Source organism: Ambystoma mexicanum, chromosome 5p (genome assembly GCF_040938575.1).
Source record: "Ambystoma mexicanum isolate Mex_15411 chromosome 5p, UKY_AmexF1_1, whole genome shotgun sequence".
Classification (NCBI taxonomy): domain Eukaryota; kingdom Metazoa; phylum Chordata; class Amphibia; order Caudata; family Ambystomatidae; genus Ambystoma; species Ambystoma mexicanum.
In genome coordinates this window covers 983,417,781-983,441,659 of record NC_090930.1, presented here as the reverse complement: position 1 = coordinate 983,441,659, position 23,879 = coordinate 983,417,781, and positions in this window count along the sequence as shown.

Below are 23,879 nucleotides of genomic sequence, written 5' to 3'. Positions count from 1 at the left end.
CCTCAAAGTAGTTATACGGGGACACATAATGGCACTCAAGGCACACAGAGACAAACTAAGCGGCCAATGGGAAGCAGATCTGGAAATTAAATGTGTAGAGCTAAGGGAAGAAATGGCTAGTAACAACTCTACAAAATTAACGAGAGCGTACAGGCATATACAGGGTCAGTTGTTAGCGCTCAGAACGAAAAGGGCAGAGAGACAATTGCTTCACCAGAGACATTGGTATTACATTAAAGCAAACAAAGCAGACAAACTGCTGGCAAGACAACTAAAGGGGAAAAGACATGCCCAAACCATAAAAGCCCTGCTCGACGAGCATGGCCGGAAGAGCACATTGACGACGGAAATGGGAAGGATCTTCAAGCAGTACTACCAAAAACTATATGCATCAGAGAACCCGGGAGGGACGGAACAAACCAACTATTTGGGCGACATTACGCTCCCGACAGTGACTCAGGAAGAGAAACAGCATTTGGACCAATCAATTACAGAGGAAGAGATACTAAGGGCAATCCGGGAATTACCGAAGAACAAAGCTCCGGGACCAGACAGATTCACGGCTACATTTTATAAAACATTCGCAAACGACCTAATCCCAACACTAATGGACCTATACAACTCGTTCATGGACACAGGCAACATCACAGAGACAATGAATGAAATGAAAATTCTGGTCTTCCATAAACAAGGGAAAGACCCGCAGAACCCAAGTTCATATCACCCGATAGCACTAATTAATCTAGACGCTAAGATATATACCAAGATCCTGGCCAACAGGCTTATGAGGATTCTCCCCCACCTTATCCACCAGGACCAATCAGGGTTCATGCACAACAGGATGACGCATGACAACATTAGAAGGACAATCCAATTCATAGAAAAGATAGGACATGCACAAACCCTAGCAGCATTACTGGGGATAGATGCGCAGAAAGCCTTTGACAGCGTTGAGTGATCGATGCTCTTCCGCACACTCGAAAATATGGGCTTCGGAGAAAAATTTGTCAAAAGGGTCCGAGCCAACTACAACGCGCTGACTGCCAGGATAGAGATAAATGGGGAATTAGCAGAAAAATTCGAGATAAGAAGAGGTACCAAGCAGGGATGTCCCCTTTCACCACGGTTATATGCAATCTTCTTAGAGCCACTCCTGGAACGGATCAGAGAGGCCTCAGACATAAAAGGAATAATGATGGGGGGGATAACTCATAAAGTAATGGCATACGCGGACGACATGCTGATGGCAATATCAGATCCAGTAAAGACCCTACCCACACTCATACGTGAAATAGAGAAATTTAGTACCATATCAGGGCTCAAAATCAACAAGCATAAATCCGAACTCTTAACGCTAGCCGGAAACAGGGAAGTAATACATAAACAAGCAGAGGAACAACAACTAAGGGTGGCAACGAAAGGGGTCAAATACCTTGGAGTGACCCTGACGAACAAAATTAATGACCTCTACGTGGAGAATTACCCACGCCTCCTGGAAAAGACCAAAAAGGACCTGGAGAGGTGGCACCCACTATCGATATCATGGTGGGCCGTATCACGGCGATAAAGATGACGCTCCTCCCCAGGCTGTTGTATACATTCCAGGCGCTCCCCATACAACTCCCACCAACCTTCTTCAAAGCTATCCACTAAGCTGTGTCGGCATACGTATGGCAGAAGAAAACCCCAAGACTATCAAACTCCCTACTCACCACACAGAGGAAATCAGGAGGCATGGCACTTCAAGACATATTATGAGGCGGCACAACTATGGGCCCTGAAGGAATGGATCCCAGATGACTCCAACAAAATTTGGGAAGCCCAGGACAGAGCGGTGGCTAGAACCAGCTTACATCGCATACTGTGGACCAGAGTGGAACATAGGCACCAAAATGTGAAGATAAACAAAGTTATGAAAACCCTGCTGGAAATCTGGAATAGGTCAACAGAAAAGGGAATACTGTTAAAAGATCTGGCGCCCTTTATGCCTTTGTTCCAAAACACAGAGTTCCCCCCTGGAATGGAAAGGGGAGCATACAGAAAGTGGGAGGAGGCAGACTGTACGAAAGTGGGAGATATGTTCATGGGGCAACAAATCAGATCTTTCGAGGAATGGCGAGAACTCCTGGAGTTGACCGAAAAAGACAGATATAAGTAAAACCAACTCCGTCATTGGCTGTCCACCCCGTGGATGGTCCAGGCGGCAACCAGAACTCTTACTCCATTCGAAATATTCATTATGATGCAACCGAGTACAAATAAACTGGTATCAATCATATACAAATTCCTAAAAGCACCAAAGGAAGACACCAAATGGCATTATATGAAGAGGTGGGAAACAACGCTGGGAAGAGGAATATCAAAATCCCAATGGGAACATTTATGGCAATGCATCCCAAAATAAACTAGGGCAATCAACACGAGGGAGGCGTGGATGAAAACACTGGTGCAATGGCACTACACCCCGGAAAGACTGCACGCAATGTATCACACGATACAGAATAAATGTTGGAGAGGGTGCGACACGGAGGGGAGTTGGAGACATATCAGGTGGGACTGCCCGAAGCTGCAACACAATTGGAAAGAGGTAAAAAAACAGATACAGGCGATAATCAAAGGTACGGAAGGGCTAGGGGAAGAAGTGTGGATGTGTGGGGAGGTGACGGGGACAGCTTGGTATTGTTGATGTTTAAGAAATGCAATAAAAATATGTTTTTTAAAAAAAGCGTATACTATTTATTTTTGAAATGTACGGCGTTAAATCCCACATTTGGTCCAATTTTAACAGTTACTCTTTCCACTTACAGTGGAGCCCAGATTCATAACTCACATCCGTAAATGAACAGCTATCATTGGTAAGTGGCCCATAGCTACCTGGATAATAGTCATCATACAGTATATTTATGGATAACATGGTAATAATTCATCATTATTATGCCCTCCCTTAGTGATTCACACGACTCACAGGATTCCTAAGGTACTATATCAATTTCGTGATTACTTTTCAAGTGATGAGTAACGAAACACATACATGGCCCAGTTATGCCCACATCCTACTTTTTGCCCAAAATACATAAGTACATAAGAAGGGAGACCGATTCTAAGTGGGGGAGGTGGCATTATGGAACCCATTTTGATTTACATTAATGAATGCTTAGCGCCATTAGTTATCACCATACCTACTTTTGTCAGAGACACTATGCATGTTCTCCAAATACTTGATCAACTTCAAGTTACACTGGGATTGTTGTTGGTAACACTAGATGTGAAAGCTTTGTACACCTCGATAGATCATCAGAAGGCAATTGCAAATGTGGACTATATCTTTCGGGAACACTCTGCTTCATTTTTTGAGCATGTCGAAATGGTAAAAGATTTGTTGTCATGTGCACTGTCTAACAATATTGTTTTGTTTAACAATCTGTACTACAAGCAGCTTATTGGCATAGCCATGGGGGCTAGTTATGCTCCTGCTCTAGCTAATATTTGTATGCACCCTTATGAGCCGCCATTTGCATTTATAAATAACACCTATTTTCAATGCATCTATGTATGGAAACGACACATAGATGATGTGATTATGGTATGGACTGGTACACTGGATTGCCTTAATGAATTTGTCACTTTCCTTAATAACAATGACTGGGGGATACAATTTACACATGCGTATAGCAATTCTAGTATCAACTTCCTTAACCTAACAATCAGCTTGTCAGATCAGAGATTTGTAACAAAAACGTTTCGCAAGTGAACTGCAGTCAATGCAGTTTTACATGTTACCAGTTGCCACAAAAAAGCGGTCATTTCAAACATACCCAAAGGGGAATTCATCAGAGCAAGAAGAAATTGCTCTAACAATCAAGACTTTCTGGAAGAATGCCAACTGATACGTCAGAGATTTCTGGCAAGAGGTTATGATACCTGTACTCTGAGCCAAGCCGAACAGGCGGTAAAAAGCATGAAGAGAGTGGATTTGCTTACTCCGAAAATAGGAACAAACACAACACATAGTAATGAACTTTAATTTATTCACGTTTCAACGCAGATTGTTCCAATCTATACAGTATTGTGAAAAGACACTGGCATTTGCTTGACTTAGATAGAGATATCACAACATGGTTGGACCCCATGCCCAACTTTATTTACAAGAAAGCAGGCAATCTCAAGAATATATTGTCCCCTTCTTTTATATCCAACCCCAAATCAACACATACTTGGCTTAGCCAGGCAAGCAACAACGGCTTCCATAAGTGTGGGAGCTGCTCAATGTGCGCATATGCACTTGAAACTTGTAAAATTGACTTTGGCATGCTTGGAACATATAATTTCAATTATTTTATTAATTGTAACACAAATGTTTGTGTGTACTGCATCATGTGCACGTGTGGACAGCGCTATATTGGCAGTACTATTCGGCCTATAAAGATCAGAATACGAGAACATCTGTCTACCATCTCAAATCAGAATTCAAAATATCCACTTGTGACGCATTGGCAAAAAATTAACCAATTGGATAACAAGGCATGCATTAGATTTGTGGGCATGGCAAAAGTTTCCCTACCTCAACATGGAGTTTACCTTGCCCTCAAACAACTGGAAGCCTGCCTAATCTGCCAATATCGCACTGTGGCTCATGGACTCAACACTGACCATGAACTATCTGTGTTTCTTTGAAATGATGTAAAGCTGACGTATTACATTGTTGTGTATCCACAAATTTAGCATACAACTAATGCTTCAAAGTATATATGTATCTTATCCATAACTGGTCATTCATGATGTTTCTCTAGATCAACGGTGATCTGGTTCACACATCAAAACGAATATTGATGTCATCAATTATTTAGAACCAAACCATTTGCGGTACTCAAGAAGGATTCATTATGCTAATTAAGGCTTACTGGCAATTAATTATACTTATTGACTCCGACAAATATAACTAGCAGAAGTATGCCAATTTACATGTCTAATTTCAAACGCCAAACCTGCAATTTTTATAATATTTCAAAAAATGGCTGCTTTATATCATGCTTAATATTACAACTATAGACTTTAAATAAATACGGTCAGCAAGTGCGACCAATCCATTATATGCACCTTAATTAATGATTACTCGCATCCCGCGAGCATGGATGTCTCGCTCGCACTATCTGATGTGCGGAGGGAATACAATGTAATTCTCCTTTTTCACACACCTAACATGGCCGCCACTTCTAGACTGACGCTAAGCACAAATAGATGCTTCAGTGGTGCACGCTAGATTTAAATACTAGCCAGCCTTTAGCGTGCGCGGCTCCAGAATTTCCATTTGAGCGGAGACGCCGGTAAGGAAGGGTCTTTCACACATAACCCTGCCTGAACTAATTAGACCTTGGGGTAGCGCACAGGACCTTCTCGACATTTTCTGATTATTCCCAAATTGCTAATGAGTGCTTTTTCCTTCTGTCCCCCTTCCCCCGCCATGCTGATATGACTAATTGTCAAGCCTTGACGCGTTTTTGATCGCTGGTCCTCAGAACTATCTCGCAACAGCGTTTATATAGGCATGTCACACAAAAACATATACAATTTATTTTTTAAATATACAGGGTTAAATCCCACATTTGGTCCAATTTTAACAGTTACTCTTTCCACTTACAGTGGAGCCCAGATTCATAACTCACATCAGTAAATGAACAGCTACCATTGGTAAGTAGCCCATAGCTTCTTGGATAACAGTGATCATACAATATATTTATGGATAACATGGTAATAATTCATCATTATTATGCCCTCCCTTAGTGATTTACACGACTCACAGGATTCCTAAGGTACTGTATCAATTTTGTGATTACTTTTCAAGTGATGAGTAACGAAATACATGCATGACCAGTCCTGGACTACAACTAAATTAGTTTCCTTATAATTTTTCCTTTTCCTTCTCTTTATTTGCATTGCACCTACATCGTATTGGACATTTTTCAACATTGTCTGTTCTACGAAATATCCTTTTATGGTATTGGGTTCTTGGTGCATTGGTATTTGAATGGATTGTGCATACTTATTACTTTTAATTTTTGATGCGCCAAATGGTTTGTGAAACCACCATTGTGCCCTTTTGGGGCGTTTGTTTTCTGGATACATGGATTGAATTATTAACTGTACTCCCAAATACATGTGCGTACAACTGTTATGCAGCCTCAAATGAAGAGCCTTGCAGCTCGAAACACGTGTCAGGCTGTTTGATCCCTAATTAAAATTAGTACCCGGCGAGAGACAATCTGAATGCAACAAGCATTCTGATTGGCTCTTGCCAGGTCCCTACCCGTCCGGGAATCCCTCCGTCGGGATTTCATGGCCTTTGTCCACGGCGGGGGACCTGGCAACCCCTCAGCCAATGAGGAGGCTCGAAACAGGGACATCCCCACTCCGAGCCTCCCCGCGGCTGAGAGGCTGCATTACATTCGCCCCCCATCGGGGACTCGGGTAAGTCTTTTTTTTTTTTAAATTCCCTTCCCTCCCTCTCACCCGCCCCCTCAATTTACCTTCTTGGTCCTGCGTCCCCGGCAGGGGACGAGGGAAGCCTCCAGCCTTGTGGAGACTCGGAGCAGGGCCATCCCCGCTCTGCGCCTCCACATGGCTGCGGGCTTCCCTCGTCCCCCGCCGGGGGCGCAGGTACGTATTTTTTTTTCCCTCATCCCACTCCCACCCTCCCAACCCCACTTACCTTCTTTTTGATCCTTTTTCGGGAGCGGACACACTTCCCCCGTCCCACTCCCACCCTCCCAACCCCACTTACCTTCTTTTTGATCCTTTTTCTGGAGCGGACTCATTGGGAACAAAACGTTTCTTTCTTTTTTTTTTTGCAAGCTCCTGGGCTGTGGCCAGCACCATATGGCTCTTTACTTCTGGAGTAGCTGACCTTCTTGTTCAGGCCCCTTAAAAAAAAGAAGAAACGTGGCACAAGTCTAACACTAGCACTGACCCTAAATAAGAAAGAATAAGAATACCAAATAATGTGCCTTTCTGGAATTCTATGAAACAATTGTTGGACTCATTAAAGGTTTATTTCAGGCACACTTCAGGGGAAGAGTCACTGATTTAGTCTGTTCTTAAACATCTGAAATCAGCCTTACATCCTTCTGAGGTCGATAAATGAGTAACACCACAGGTTGGGTGATATTGCGTGTATATTTTTTCTATATAAAGCACTTAAGCGTTAGTGCTATATAATAACACATCATTATCATTTGGTCATGGATGTCTTCTTGCATTCACAGTAATTTGGTAATATGGGCCTATACACACTGATCTTAATGATACATATGGTGATCCATTCTTGTATAAATGTACATCACATTATAGTGATATCGTAGCCATATTTTTCGTAGTGTACAATGCTATGTGATGCCACTTCCTGTTTTGTCAACAGGTGAAAGGTCGTGTTCCATCGCTTCACGTGATATCACTTCAGGGTGGGGTCAAATGACATCACTTCCTGTGATGTCATCGGGGGTCAAGGGTCATGTGATGTCACTTCCGCTACCCCTGGCATTTTGGTGAAATGACGTCCCTGGGTCCACTCACCTCCTGGCTACTGGCACCCGCCTCTGCACTGCCGACTCCCTCCATCCCTTCAAGGTGCCTTTCTCCTCCCAGGCGGTGAGGACCAGTGGCTCAACAATGCCTCCTCCAGTCGCCAGGGGCTCCTGGCGGTGTTGGGACACAGTTTGCGCACCCTGACCCTCAGGTCATTCCACTGCTTGCGACAGTCCTCTCCATCACGGGGTATGCTGGAAACTGCTGTCACCTTCTGGCAGATAGAATTCCAGATGGCTGTCCTGTGCTGCCCAGTGGTCTTCCATTGGCGACTGCAGTAAAGTTCCTCACAGTGGGCAATCATCTGTGAGGACCACCAGCTCCCCTTGCTACATTTCAGTTTGCGCTGGCAATGTTCGGCCACTTTGCCTCTTATCCTCGTCTGGAACATTTTTACTTCTTACCAGGACCGGATGGCTACAGGAAGTGGAGATCTTTTTTGCATTGTGTTTTTCAAAATGGCCATCCTAATGCTTCCCGTTCCAGCGGTGATGCAATTTCCAGTAGCTGTAGCGATATTAGCGCTCCTTTCTCTGCGGTAGCCCTTATATCCACCCAGTTACCGCTGGGTGCTAATAGCGTTTCCACCAGTCGGGGCGCTTTCACACCAGGTTGTGATGCAGCGCTAAGTCTGCCACGCGACCTGGCGGTAACGCTATTTCACTTAGCGGTAATTGCGCAGGATTACCGCCAGACTTGTGATGAGGCCCATAGTCTGCAGTATACTATGATATATCATATAATATATTGGAGTGCACTGTAGTAAGCTATAGAATTCTACAGTGTTTTGGGCTGCATTCTCTAGTGCACGTTTTGTGTACTGAGGTATTTGGTATTTGTAATAATTAATGGCAGAGTCTATTCAAGCCAAAACTGCAGTAATTTCTATCATACACATTAATTACTTATATAGTATAATGGAATATGTTCTGCAGTTTATTTATATATTTTAGTGGTTATTTATAATGCGCATATACAGCAAATACTGTTTGAAGGCGCTATTTAAGGCATCCATTATATTGTAATGTACTGTACAATACTATAGAAATGTACAGTTATGTGTGATACTTACTGCAGTTAATGGTTTCCACGCTGCAATATTGGTACAAATATATAGTGTACTTTACAGTGGTCTACAGTCTTCATCTCTAAACTGCAGTCCAGGTGAACGCCCTGCAAAGGATAGATGCTGCCAACATCCTGAGGGGGGGCTGTTCATGTCCAGCCACAGGGCATGTATGCGCCCATAAGGGATTGAATTTTCGATGTGATTGCCTTTAGATCTTGCCAAGGAAAAGTCTGAAATAATAAGCGAACCATCCAGGGAAACTGAAAAATGCAGGAATGCTGCTGCACAGTTGCAGCTTAAGACATTTAGTTTGAATTCGAAATGTTAGACTTGGCATTATGTATATGTACAGTGTGTGTGCTACACAAGTGTGGCTATGTACTTTATGGCGATGGCTTGTCTGCCGGCAAGTTCTGGAGGCAGTTGTGACAAATTGATAAAAATTACAATCTTGCAGGAAACAAAAACCTCTGAGATTTACTCAGTGGTGGACTCCACGCACATATGGAAGTTTAGCGACACTGTTGTACCATGAGATGCATCTTTGATTGGATGCTGAAAGAATGTGTGAATGGATGCATCACTGTGTTTGTCATTTGGGACCTTAACCTCACCTCTAACTTCCTATAAATGTGAAGGGCCTACTCAAGTAACTTGTAATATTATAGAAGAGGACAACTGAACTGAAGAACAAACGGAGAAGCTTGCAATGGGACCTACAAGCCTTGTGCCCACAAAGTTTGGCCCAGCACCTCAGGGAACCAGCCCTCCACCACCCAGAATGAGATCATTAATTGACTCAGATGTTGAAATGTATTCTAAACCTTCCAGCCATTAGCCCTTTTGTTTTGCTATAGTCACCCTGGGATGCTTGTGGTCTTGTGCAGAAGGGATGTGACCAAGCAGTTTGGGCTGGACTGCCCCTTTTGGGGTGGGACCAAACCTGATTTGCATATGGTCTTTCCCCTTTTGTAATGGCTTGGCAGGTGAAAAACAATGGTCTGGAGGGTTGCCGAGAGCACTGCCAGAGGTTGAGATTCATTCTAAATCTTCCTGCCATCAGCCATTTTGTTTTGCTACATCCAGGGAGATACCAGGGCAACGTTCCACAAGCCTGATCACCCACCGACACCTCCCACTGTTAGGCACACTCTCTCTCCATACATGCTTCCCATTGTTGTACCCCATATGTAATTCATCTGGATTACTTTGGAACTGTGAGTCCACTCGAATAAAAGAACTGTGGTGCATTGCTGTAGCCCTGACCATGAAATGACCGCTGTCTACGGAACAACAAACGCCACGGGTGCTACAGGGAGCCACCGAATAAGCCCAGGAATCTAGATGAGCTCAGAGTTTGGCTGCTCCAGTCAAAAACTGTTGACAACCTTCTGACTGAATGTTAACAATAAGAAAATCTGACAGCTAAGGCCCAATCGCAACCGAGAAGACGAAAAATATTGATTCACCATTGGCACTGTTTTTTATCCAAATCTGATTGTGACATTGGGTTCACTGTACTACCTAGTGCAACAATAATAAACTGGACCGTAGGGTACCAATCATCCCAGACACAAGTGGTAGCTAGAAATCACAAACACGTGGTCTGCCATTGACTCCAGCATTACCTCTGCAACTTCATATGTACGTTGTTGTACCCAATCAGCCCTTAGGCCCTAGTCAACCCTGCATTCGATCCTAGAACTAGCAGTTAGGTACTTTGTAACTTCCATGTAGAACATTTGGGGTTTTAGTGTGGAATGCTGTTTTCACCTTTATACAATGAATCTACATGAATTTAAGAGATGTAAAGTATTTTAACTGTACCTGTAATTTTTTAAGAGTTCATGCTGAGAATGTAAAAGTCTTCAGAGGTGTATGTATCCTGCAAACATCCTATACGCTGTTCCTTGATATGGAAAAAGTGAATAAATATATGTAAACATAAAAAGATACCTTAGACTAGACTACCTTTTAACTCAGTATGACAAAGGGTTATTCTGTATCTCATTTGCCCACTCGCCTTGTGAGAACTTGGCCGATGGTTCTTGAACATGACTTCCAATAAGTGAGCCAGGAATAGGTCACCGAGGCCTGTTCGCCTATCTTGTAGTCAGTTGAATAATCCAGCATGGAATGGACTGTTGAATAGGTCTTTTGTTACAGCTGGATGTTGTCCAACAGGCCGGGTACTGTATGACAGAAGGCATTTGTTTGAACTGGTAGATGCGTGGAAGGTAAGACATGGCGGAAGCATGCAGTTCGCTTTGTGTTCATTGGTCCAGGGGTCAGCCTCGCACAGTAACTGCTTCTTGGTATTGTTAGTGCGCAGGAGTGTTGACAGTGTTGGGAGACTCTGGGCCTGATCACGACTTTGGCGGTAACCCTTAAATGAGCTGGGGGAAATCCGCCGAAAATTTGCACTATTACCGCCGGCGGTAAGAGCGCGAAAATTCCCCATTGAGCCCAATGGGGAATGGGGCATTCCCAAATGGGCTCAATGGGGGATGGGGATTAACATTACCGCCGAACTCGTGATCCGGCGCTATTAGTGCCGGGGAGTTCGGCGGTAGGGCTAATACCGTCGGCGGTATTACCGCCGGCGTTGCCGCCAAAGTCGTGATCAGGCCCTCTGTCTGTTTTGTGCTTCATCCACTTCATAGTTTCCAGGAAGTCCTTTTCTACCATCAAAACCCCCGCCTCCGTCGCGGAGCGACGCAGAGTGCGCAGGAGTGTTGACAGTTTTGGGAGACTGTGCCTGTTTTGTGCTTCATCCACTTCATTGTTTCCAGGAAGTCCTTTTCTACCATCAAAACCCCTGCCTCCATCGCGGAGCGACGCAGAGAAACGCGGAGCGATGCAGAGTGCGCAGGATTGTTGACAGTGTTGCTTGGGGTGCGCCGGTGTGCGCAGTGCGGGTCCCCCGTGCAATATGACGGTTCAACACAAACAATCCACTGGAAATACAAACTCAGTGGAACTAATAGACTCTCTGGGACCTAGCACCTCGGGCTTGGTGCGGATGATGAAGTCCTTTGCATCCTTCATACGGGAGTGGACGGAGGCGCTCATCTGCTCACATGGCGGCAACGCCAATTTTTGGCTGCTGGAGGTCGTGAAGCAATCGAGCCCCGTGTGGCTCCACTGGTAAGTGCATGTGCGTCTCGTAAAAGAACTGGCATATCCACCTCCTCCGTAAACTCTGACATTCTTTTTGACTGTTTAGTCAGCAGCTCTCCGGTATTCGAAGAGCCAACACCTCCCCTAATACTGACAGTCCTGGAAGGCGATGACTTGAGTGGTACGAAAACACCTGTGTGCATGGGCGAGTGTAATACAGTAAATGCCGAAGTGTTAGAAGGAACTGAAATGAACTTGCCTAGCAGTAAAATGCTTAGCAGAAACCCTGAAAGACGCCTGACCACTCCGGTAAATGCCATTACCCCAGACAGCTGTAGAAGTAACACAATAACTGTTAAGACTCTGCAATCCTTGGCCTCACAAGCTGTTGTTTGTGCTAATGATCTGAACAAGACAGGTGTGAATGGGTCCGCCAGTGATGGTGGAGAGGTACTGTAAGCACCTAATTACCAGCTCCCCTGTAAAAAACCTACCTCGATCTGCAGAGGTCCAAGTGAACAAGGAAATTATCTGATATATGACATAGCCGACAATTCCCCATTTGAAGTGAGGACGGCTTTCACTCATTGAGGGGAAAATTAACAGCAAGTACTGAACTAAATGTTCAGCCAAGTACTGCCTGGGCCTGCCAAACCATTTCGTAGCAGTAGACAAAGTTCTGAAAGACCTAATGGAAATAAATGCTTGATTTGGGAGTCACCAGAACCCTGAGCATACTGGTGCAACCACTGTGGTGCGAAATCCACAAGAGCACGCTACATGGACCAAATGGTCTAAGCACGAGTGCCTATTACAATTACAGACTGCTGAAACTGTATATGATGAGAAACAATGCTCGTGGTCGCAACCTCTGGCGAAAAGGAAAAGACTAGAGTCCACAAGGGAAGACCATGTACAAGATAACTATTACTCAGATTTGTCATTGGATGCTCATAATCTAGCTGATTCGCCAAAAAAGATGAGGGCCGCTCGATAAAAAAATTCTTGATCCCTGCGGCCAAAGACCAGAAATTCAAATCAATACAACAGCTGGTGCAAGATCTACCAAAACAGATCACCAAAGAACTGAATACACTGATAATGGCCGCTCGCACTATATCTATGGCACCTTACATCAAATTGTACGAGCAAGTGAACGACAATGTTAAAGACCAGACAACACTATTAGCCATGTTAAATACGACAATGATAAATATTGAGCAGGAACTAACAATGAACAAACAAGTTCTGGCTAATGAATACCTGAGATCCGAAGAAAACACGAGGGCAATACTGGAGCACACTAAGAACAGTGCAGCAGACAAACGTTTGTTCGCCGAAGTTGCTCGAGAAGCAATCGCCCTGCTGAAATTGCAAAAAGTAACCATCATAAGACCGGATCAGTCAGACAAAGTAGATAATGAAGGCTCTCTGGGGAGTGCTGGACCACTAGCCACTAAAAGCCACCGTAATGCAAAAGATCAAACCAGAGTGCTAAACATGAATAGCGGCCCGGAACTGTGCCCAATGGCCGAAAGCAGTGGTGAGGCACTAACTACAGACCCACCCGCTATATGGCAACCACAAAAATGTAAACATAAAACAAAACATTTAAGTGAGGCGGAACAACATATGAAAACAGATGACTGCCGCGATGGAGAAACGGGAAAAAGGATGATCCTGGCTCCAGTAATGGGAGCACATCCGACTGTAGGTGGAAAAAAGGCAGCAGTTCCTCAACAACCAGTGATAGCCTCTGTAGTTAGTACTATGAACATAACTCTGTCGGAAGTTGCAGAGAAGAACACATCTATGCCTGCAATTAACATCGCAAGTCAGGATGGTCAAATGGAGAGTCAGGGTTTATCTAATTTGGGGACGGCTGATAATCCAGTTTGTGTCGACGATAACCTGGGCGACAAAGTGGTCACTGACCACAAAGAATTGTTTTCTATTTTGAACCGAAACAAAGCAGATGCTGCAAAAAAGAATGACACAAACAATATAACCATTGAGAAGAAAACAAAAAACATGAAAAAAAGAAAACCGCAGCCAAGATCACAAGTGCGCTCTGTTCTAAGAAACATCAAAGGCTTCAGTATCACAACCACTGGTAACAAAATACGTGGTGAGCAAATAAAGAGTGGCTCCAGTAAAAGCTTGAATGACAAAATTGTTGCGCAAAATAATAAGAACGTGGTGGGAAAAACCATTACACCTGAAGATGACAGCAGCTCTGTGGATTTGCTTGATCCCTCAACATATGAGATATGTGAAGGGGATACAAGTGATCTGATTCAGACACCTGACACTGAAATACAGGGGACCACTATGTCGGTACCCGCAAATACAAACTCAGATGCTAACTTACGATGAATGATGAGAAGAGTCTGGACAACGCCAAAGGAAATGAGTCGACTCCTCAAAAATTCTACTATTCCAACAAAGGGGGAACTTTTACCGGGAGACTGAAGACAGGTGACCATTAAAGCAAGAAATCTGACTGACATTGATCTGAATCGTGCAGTCAAACTCCCTGTCAAATTCATCATGTTAGAGGCCAAAAGAATTTGAATCGCAGCCTGTGGAAAGCAAACAAGCGACGTATCTGGAAATGTACAGTACAAACAAGAAATGCACAAATATGAGCAAGAATTTTTGGCCCTTGAGGCAAAAAGAGCTCTAATGGCTGCTGGGATGCCCAAAGAAACTCTAAGTGTAAATTCTGAGATGAGGAACAGTGAGTCAAATTCTGGCCAAACAAACAAATGTTGTTCACCCAGGAGAAAGATAATCTTTGACTCCTATAAACCCAAGACTGAAGATACTCAGAAGAACAGGAAGGCTGATATACCATCTGCGAAAGGAACATGCCGACAAGCCCCAATTGACAAAAAAAATAAAGTAGGGAAATACCTTCTACGGCTGGAGCGTATAGAGAAAGAAAAAGATGGCCTGATATTAAATCAGAAAAATGTGATGATATTATTCCATCATATACCGCAACTAAGAATTTTGGTCTCTGAAGACATTCAAACTTTGGAATTCGAAGACGAAACAAAAAATGATCGTGTAATTCTGCACATAGCGTCGAAAATTATTCGAGACTCGCTATTGAACAACTGCACTACCCTGAATTCGCTAGGATTCGAGATCAATGAAACTTATGAAATCAAATGGCAAGATAATCTTAAGGAACATGCTCGATCACTAGAACTAGGACCAGCAGCAAGTAACAGTGCTCTAACTCAAACAGAAGAAGGCAGGTCCATACGCAAGTTAAATTCTCCTAATAGTCAGGAGAATAGTGAGAGCTGGGCCTTCGACAAGGACTCGATTAAAATAACGATCGCTAAGGTGAATGTTGAATCGCGGAAGAGCTGTCGAGCCTCTAGTGGGGATCCGGATTGGACATGGGTTGCCCAAACCATTAACAGTCGAAAGGAAAGCTAATGCTTAAAGCCTAGAGAACAGGGGTTAACATGCATCGCCTCTTGGAACACTAGAGGTCATATGCACTTGTTTGGGGAGATCCCTAGTGAATTAGAAGACATAGATGTTTTATGTCTACAAGAGACATGGTTAATGAACATACAAGTAGCAGATTGCTTTGAGATTGCTTTCAACAAAGTCATAAAGGGGCTTAAAAGACGCCCGATGTCTGGGCTCCTCACACTTGTTAAAATCGAAAGTGGCATAAGCACCATATCGGAAAAGAACATATCACCATACATATAAGTTGTTAAGATCAAATTCCTGACACAGATGCCCAAAGCTGAGAATCTGTTGATGCTGATAAACATCTATTGGCAACACACTGCAACACAACTAGAAAACTTCATAGAGTTAATCTCAGAAACCATTGCCAATATTAAGGAAACTGAGAATGATGTTAATATTCTAATCTGCGCCGACCTCAATACAAACTGTCTCCAAACCAAGACAAGAAATGACCGTGACCATGGGAGAAACAACAGCGATCTAGCGGCCGAAATGTGGATGCAGGAAATGAAATAATGGAACTTGAATATGCTGAATGGAGAAACTCTGGGAGATATCCCAGCTCACTGCACCTGGCAAAGAAATCAACAACAATCTACTATTGACTACTTGTTTGTAACTGAAAGAATGAGAGATGAGGTTACATCCCTAAAAATCATCAAAATTAAGTCAATTGATCATAGCATGCTAAAAATGCACCTGAATAGACATCAAATAACAAAGATAGCAGTGCTCCCATGCGTGGATTTAGCTGTCGTTTCTGTTCGCAACCGGTTGCGGCTTAATCAAACCAAGGTAAAATCTCTGCTAAAATCGATGGATAAGAAATGAGATGATGAGAAAATCGAATACACAACTCTCCTAGAGGCATATCGAGAGAAGCAAACTGCAAGGACAAGGCCAGACTTTATAAAATTACATGCATGGGACAGCGAGATCGTCACTAAGAAGAAAGAGCTGAACAAAGCGGTAAGAAAGCTAAAAAAAACACTCATGGAAATTGCGAAAAAGAGAAAAAACAATTAAAGCAAACATATAAAAACTGGCTGATTAGCCATAGACATGTTATGCTACAACAAGATGCAGAAGCAATGATGGAAACTATAGCAAAAAGAAACATAAGTGACTTCTGGAATTAGTTGAATAATGTTTCGACACCACAAGGGGCTGTTATAAAAAACATGGTTTCTGAGAAGGCATGGGTGGAACCTCACTCGGAAACTTTCTATAATAATAGTACAAACCCCAGGAAACCATCAAATCCGAGAAGTGAATGGGCAATCAAAATCGATAAAAAAGACATTTATAGGAACATCATAAGCCTTAGCATGTCAAGAGCCCCAGGACCTGACGGGCTAACGAACCAACTTCTAAAACAAGAACCAGAATTATGGACCAACTATTGCTACACCTTGTTCATGTCGATTCTGCAGCAGAGAAAGATTCCAACTTCTTGGCGGAGTGCTACTGTCATACCAATCTTTAAAAAAGGCAAACGTACTGACCCAAGGAACTACCGCCCAATAGCTCTCCTTGATGTAGTAGGGAAAATGTTTGCAACGCAGTTCAAGAATAAACTGTTACAATGGATTCAAGATTCAAAACGATACAATCCTCGACAAGCAGGTTTTGTTAAAGGTGTCGGTTGTGGCTTAAATTTGACAATCATAAATCTTTTAAAAATGGAAACCATACGACAAAACAAAAAGATCTACATTTCGTTTGTCGATCTATCTAGTGTATTTGATACTATCGATCGTGATATGCTCTGGAACAAAATGGAGACATGGAATTCCCCAGAAAACTTATTAGATCCGATCAAAGAACTGCACACTGACACGGAAATTAAGATCAGACTGGACGCCGCTGGATCCCTGGGCAAGCCAATTAAGACAAATCAGGGTGTAAAGCAGGGATGCCTGCTGGCAGTCACCCTGTTTGGCCTGTTTCTGTCAGATATCGGAGAATCCATAGGAGCAGTCAACTCTCATCCACCAAGAATTAACGGCATGAGCGTAAATTGGCTGTTATACACAGACGATATTGCGTTGCCCGATCTAACGTCGATTGGGCTAAAAAGGAAAGTAAAAGCCTTAGAAGGTTATGTTTTAAAGAACAAATTGAGAATCAACCCCGCAAAGTCTGAAGTAATAATACTCCAAGACCTCATACGAACTAAAAAACAAACCAAAAAAAACAAGCCGATATGGAGACTGAATAATGAAAAACTGAACTGTGTAAAACAGGTCAAATACCTGGAAATGTGGGTCAGCAGTAACATAAATGACGCCCCATGGGCGGAGAATGCCAAAAAGAAATGCAAACAAATGGCATGTCAGGGAATGATCATAAATAAAAAGTATGGAACATTTTCCATGCTACCTGTTCTGGCCCACTATAACTAAAAAACAGTGCCAACATTAATCTATGGGGCAGAAAGTGCTTTAGGAGTAAATTCAAACCTATGGGCCCAACTGGAAAACCAGTACTGGAGGCGTGTTCTGCAGCTACAAAAGGGCATCTCTAGTGCGTGTCTACGATATGAACTCAATCTAATATCTATGAACTCCCATGTGCTGTGGAACATGCTCTCTGTATACAGGAAAATTATCATTGATAACTGCACACCTCATACTGCGGGATGCAATGAAAGGAAACCAAGAATCCATATTGATAAAATGGGCAAATGCATGTGAAAGCCATCTTGCCGAGATAGACACTGATCAGGAAACACTAAAAACGAATCCAGATTACATTTAAAAAAAAGCTACGGATACGAGACTGGTGTGCAACAGTAGACGATAGAAATCGTCACAGATTGATGGAAGATGCAGCAATTCATGCGAAAAATCAGAAAAAGCAGCTGCAATACTTGGTGAAAACAGCTAATGCCAGACATCGAAAGATGCTCTTGAAATTCAGACTCAACCTATTTGATACAAGAGTCAGCTTGGCCCTGAGATTTCGAAAACCTGCAGCAATAGTGAGTTGTCATTTTTGTAATTACCATCATGAGACTTTAAAACACCTTACGCTATACTGCACAGGATTGAAAGACTTGAGAACTCTGCATCTGGGACAAGTAATTAACCAATACCACACCTTATGTGTAGGAAGAGTTGTGGTTGAAATTTGTGAACCCAAGAGAAAAAGATGTCTTTGGTCTGACCAATTTTTTACAAAAACTGGAAACCATGCTGACATTGTGAGGGCGGGAGGGATTAAGATGGGAATTGAAAAGGCAGAGACGTTGAATAAGCAAAGTGCAAAATTATCTAACGGAAATCAACTGAAGAAACCAGCATGATGAGAGCCAATGCTAAATCGTTAGAAATATCATGAGTGCTCTTATATGGCACCGGTCCATGTAACAAATGGAGTGCTCCCTGCTGGAAGAGCTTGGTAAGCTAGGCTTGTCACTTCTCTGCCTTTGTATGATGTGTATGGTAGGATCACAAATGCTTTTCAAAAAGTTTGTATAAACTAAATGAAATAAAATATTTTTTAAAAAAACGTTGTCACCCATTCTACAATAGATCAAAGATTACAGGCTGCTGCCACACACATTCTCATTTCCCAGTGACCCTCAAATGTGCATTCTTGGTCATGTACGTCGTCCAGCTCTGTGCAGGTTCAAACCGGGTACCGTTTCTGATGAGGCCTTCTGTGCATTGTTGTCCTGTTAAATTATTCAATTTCTTTGGAAGGACTAGAATGATTATGTGTCAGTGAAGTCAATCTGGAGGTGTTCAAGGTTTATGTGTGGGGGCCGTTCTTTAGCCATTAAGGGGGGTATTGTACAGCAGATTAGGGCCACGAGAAGCTGCATGAGATGACTGGGGATGCTCACTGTTTGCTCAACTCTGGGCTAATGTGGACAATTTTGAGGCAGCAGCTAAGCCTGAGATCTAGTTGCTTGCCAAGAACGTACTGGCTAGGAAGTATGCAGAGAGGAGTTTGGCCAGGCAGAATCCTTTTTTGGGTGATTGGAAGGAATGTCGGTAGCACTGTCATATGTCAGATGAAGGACTAACCCGGGGTGAGGTGAACAGACACTGTTGGCATCAATAATGCCTTCCCATCCTACTACCAAAGGCTCCATAAAACAGAAAGTCCTACCTCTGACGATAACGTTGACACAAACTGGGCACCAAATGATCTGGTTTGGAGTGGTTATTTTCGTGCTGGAGGGGCAGATAATGATAAAGTAGTTTATGGTTTCTACCACCAAGGTGGGGTAGATTAGAGATAGAATGTTTTAAAGCCCGTGCGGCCACGCAGGTGCCCGAGTAATGCAACATTTTAGGGAGGCCCTTAGGGGATGGACTTTTTTTTAATCAACTTTATTTAATTTTCAAGAGCTTAAATTACAGACATGTGGATGGGCAGGCGCACTCACCTGCTTCTTAGATTAAGGATAGACTAGAGCACGCAGGGTGAACCAGAGTGCGTGAGTATGTCGAGCAGACATGAATGTTGTAGGACAATCTTGAACGCCTGTAATGAACAAAAATGCATAGAACGGACCTGTCTGCACGGAATTGCGTGACGTACATAATATGCTTTGGAATGCAGGGAAGATTTGAAAGAGCATACATCATACCACACCCCACGCTTACTCTCTCCTTTACACCACCACTCAACTAGAACACAGAGATACTATGACACCATTCGGTATAACTGTTCTCATATCAACATCTCCCGCTCACTCCACATCACTCTAAGTAAACATTGCTGGTTTCACACCCCCCAGCAAGGCGTTCTCCTCAGGCCTAACTCAGCCACACTTGGTCTGGATAATTCCAGCCAGAGCGAACACATACCCCTGATCTCTCAACCACCACACCTACCGCTAAGAAGCAGCTAACACATGAATTCCAGACCAGCTGCACACATACCTGGTGCGCACTCGCACTTTTTTGGACTCTCTCTACTCTCTCTACTGACCCGAACTTCGGTTCCCAAGGGCGTTCAACCTACCAGCGCCTTCAGACCATACCAATGGTATATAAGGCGCTATAAAAATGCAAAATAACATAACATAACATAACATGCATGCATTAGAGAGTGACAAACAATGGCGTTGCCCATGTCTTCCCTTTATTATCTCCAGTCTTTAAGGTCCATTTGCTCGTAAGTTTTAACTATTAGAACTCCCCTCCCCGCAACATAACCTCCAAACATTTGGAGTACTACATTTTTTCTGGCTTTTCTGAGTGTTCTACGGGATGGGTCGTCCTTCGACTGAAGGTGCGCACTGTCAAATAAAGGAGATTTTGCGAAGTAATTTAGGTTTGAAATACGTCTGTGAACTCATGCAATGGTATCCTAGTGTTCTGATACTTCGAATAGGAACCATGAACTATTATTGCCGTTACTTTTTCCATGACCATCACTCCCAATAGCCTCACCCACCACATGGCTACTACCGGCCCTTGCTTGTTCTTCCATGCTTGTGCCAGGGTGATTCTAGCCACGCTCAACATGTGGGTAATAAGGTTAACTTTAGTCCCAGAGTTCGCTTAGCACCCTTCGACTGTCTCCCCCAGTAAAACCACCACCGAGTCAAGAGGCAGTTGCGCCCCCGTTATCTCCTTGATATGGCTCAAGATCTCCTTCCAGTAGGTCTCTGTCACCGGGCAAGACACCACATGTGGATTAGGTCCCCAGGTTGTACACAGTCCCTCCAGCACGACATGGGGTAATCTGCATTAATGGAGTGCATGCAGGATGGCGTCATATGCCACAGCAGAGAAAGTTTGTTTGCCGCCTCTTTAATTGAAGTGCATTTGGAGCTTTTGGCGGCTCTATGCCATATGCGACCCCAGGTGTCCCCGTAGATTGGTCTCCCCACATCTGCCTCCTATCTTTGCATATACAAAAGAGTTTCTTCTGGGTCCACCACCTCCATCAACCGATACAGTTCCGACACCCCTTTTTCAGGCTGGCTTTCTTGTTTCGTAAACTCCAACTCTACTGGATCCTGAGTTGCTCCCTCTTAGACCTTTGTATTAGTAATCCAGTGTCTAAGTTGGATATAATGGAATCGTTCACACTCCGGTACTTTAAATTTAGCTTTGCAGCCCTCAAATGTTAGGGGTGTCCCCTCTGCATAGAGATCGTTCAATACCAGGGCTTGCTCCCTTCCCCCCAAGGTACCCAAAAGTCAGCCTGCATCCCTGGGGTGAAATCCGGGTTAGGAGCAACTGGTGCAAGAAGACCTCCCGCCACTTTTACCTTTCTACCCCTTAATGCTTTGCCCCAGTACCATAGGGTGGCCTTGGTTGACTCCAGTAGTTTGCCCCCTTTGCCTCTGTGTCGTGCTGCGAGAAAACCAAAGCTTCCCAGAGGTGTCTTGGTTGCTTCACTTTCGAGGACTGCCCATCGGTTCTGGCCTTCTCTAGGTGGCCATTGTAGCATAGGTGCTACCTGTGCTGCCCATAAATACCTGCGGAGTTCTGGAACCCCATTTACCCCAGGGGTTGTGGTCTAAATAATACCTTCTTGGGGACTCTCGATTCCTTTCCCCCCCAAATAAAGACATCACTTCCCTCTGTAGTTTCTTGATTGCTGGGCCTGGGATGCATATTGGGAGAGTGCCTATCACATACAGAAACCTAGGGTGCAGGGTCATTTTAACTGCTGTTATCCGTGCCAGCCATAACAACTCCTGCATGTCCCAGCGCTTCAGGTCTCCTGCCAATGTTTTCAGTACGTCCGGGATAATAGCCCCATATAGCCTTTCATACTTGGGGGTCAGCTGTTCTCCCAGGTATTTTACTGATTTCTGTTCCCATTTCAAAGGGTACCGACTCTCCCATTCTGACACTTGCTTTGTCCTCTCGTTGATGTTAAGCGCTTTAGACATAGGGTAGTTGATATGGCACCCGAGACCCTCGCAAACCCATGTAGCAGTTCTATTGCCCTTGGAGGTGAGTGCACTGTGTCCTTTAAGAACATAAGGACATCATCTGCATAGAGAGCTACCTTTTGGGATCCCCCAGCGCCTACCTCCACCCCCTGGATTCCCAGATCATCACAGGCCCTCTGCGCCAACGGCTCCATGGCCATCGCGAAAATTAGTGGTGATAATGGGCACCCCTGCCTAGTGCCCTTCCGGATGGGGATATTATCTGTGAGCCGCCCATTGATCATTAGTCGTGTAGATGGATGTACGAAATTGGCCATTACCATGCGGGTAAAGATTGACCCACACCCGAACTTTTCAAGGGTCAGTTGCAGAAATCCCCAGTGCAGGCTGTCAAAGGCTCTGGAGGCATCCAGCGCCAATAGGGAGAACCGCTGCCCTGTTCTTCGTCCCCAACCTATCGTGCCTGTAGCTCTACGGATATTATCGTAGGTGTGCCACCCCTTCACAAAGCCTGCTTGGTCCGGGTGACTTATCCCCGGGAGGACCCCTGCTAACCTTTGTGCCAAGACCGTGGAGTAGATTTTTGCATCCCCGTTTAATAGGGAAATAGGGCAATAACTCGCACAGTCTAGCGGATCCCTATCCGGTTTTAGTAGGAGCACTGTGACTCCTTGCTTTCTCTGAACAGACAAATAAATGCAGTTAGGTCAGCTTCGGCCTATACCTGCAAACTTATCACTGCCTGTAGACCCTTCCTAAACTCCACCAACTGTATCACACTCGCCAGAACTCTTGTTATGGCCAAAATCGACTACTGTAGTGCTCTCTACCTAGGGACCAGTCAGTCTAACCTTAATAAATTGCAAACTGTACCAAATAATGCCTTAAGGGCAGCCTTAAACATCCCGAGACGCTCTCATATCTCCTCCGTCAGATCGAACTTACGCTGGCTCCCGGTAAAACAGAGAATTGCCCTGAAAACCCTAGCTTTGACTCACAGATGTCTGAGCAACAACGCCCCACCTAACCTGTCCGCTCGCTTCTCATGCCACACCTCCACTCGACCTACCAGAGCAGCCCAGGCTCACAGCCTCATCGTGCCTAGATGAAAACTCCAAAAAGCTGGTGGGTTGAGCTTCCCCTTCCTGGCCTCCAAACTCTGGAACACCTTGCCCGCATCTATCAGAATTGAACCATCATTCCACTCCTTCAAGAACAATGCTAAAACATGGCTGCTCTCCCAAGACTCATGAGACCTTGACACAGTCCAGACTCCATGTGGGGTACAGGACTGAATATACATTTTCTCTCTGCTCTGTCCCTGTATTATACGCTGTTAAGTGTACCTTTCGGTACATGTTTATATGCTGTATATTTTTGTAACTCACTGTAACTACTGCTTTTTGTAACATGTTTAAGAGTATGTATATGTATATATGCTGTATATTTTTGTAACTTCTGTAACTACTGCTTTTTGTAACATGTTTAAGAGTATGCGCCCGGTTGCCCCTGGGCCTGGTTTTTTGCGCTTTATAAATAAAATAAAATCAAATCAAATCAAAGTCACCGGGCTCATGTCTCCGGAGGTTCGCCCCATACCCCGAATGAAGTTAAACAATTTTGTTATGGGCCCACTAGAGTAGCCCTAAATGTTTTATAATATGCATTAGCCCGTCTGCGCCTGGGGATTTATGTCCCTTCAGTGCTCCTATGACCTCCCCCTCTGTTATGGGTGCTTCT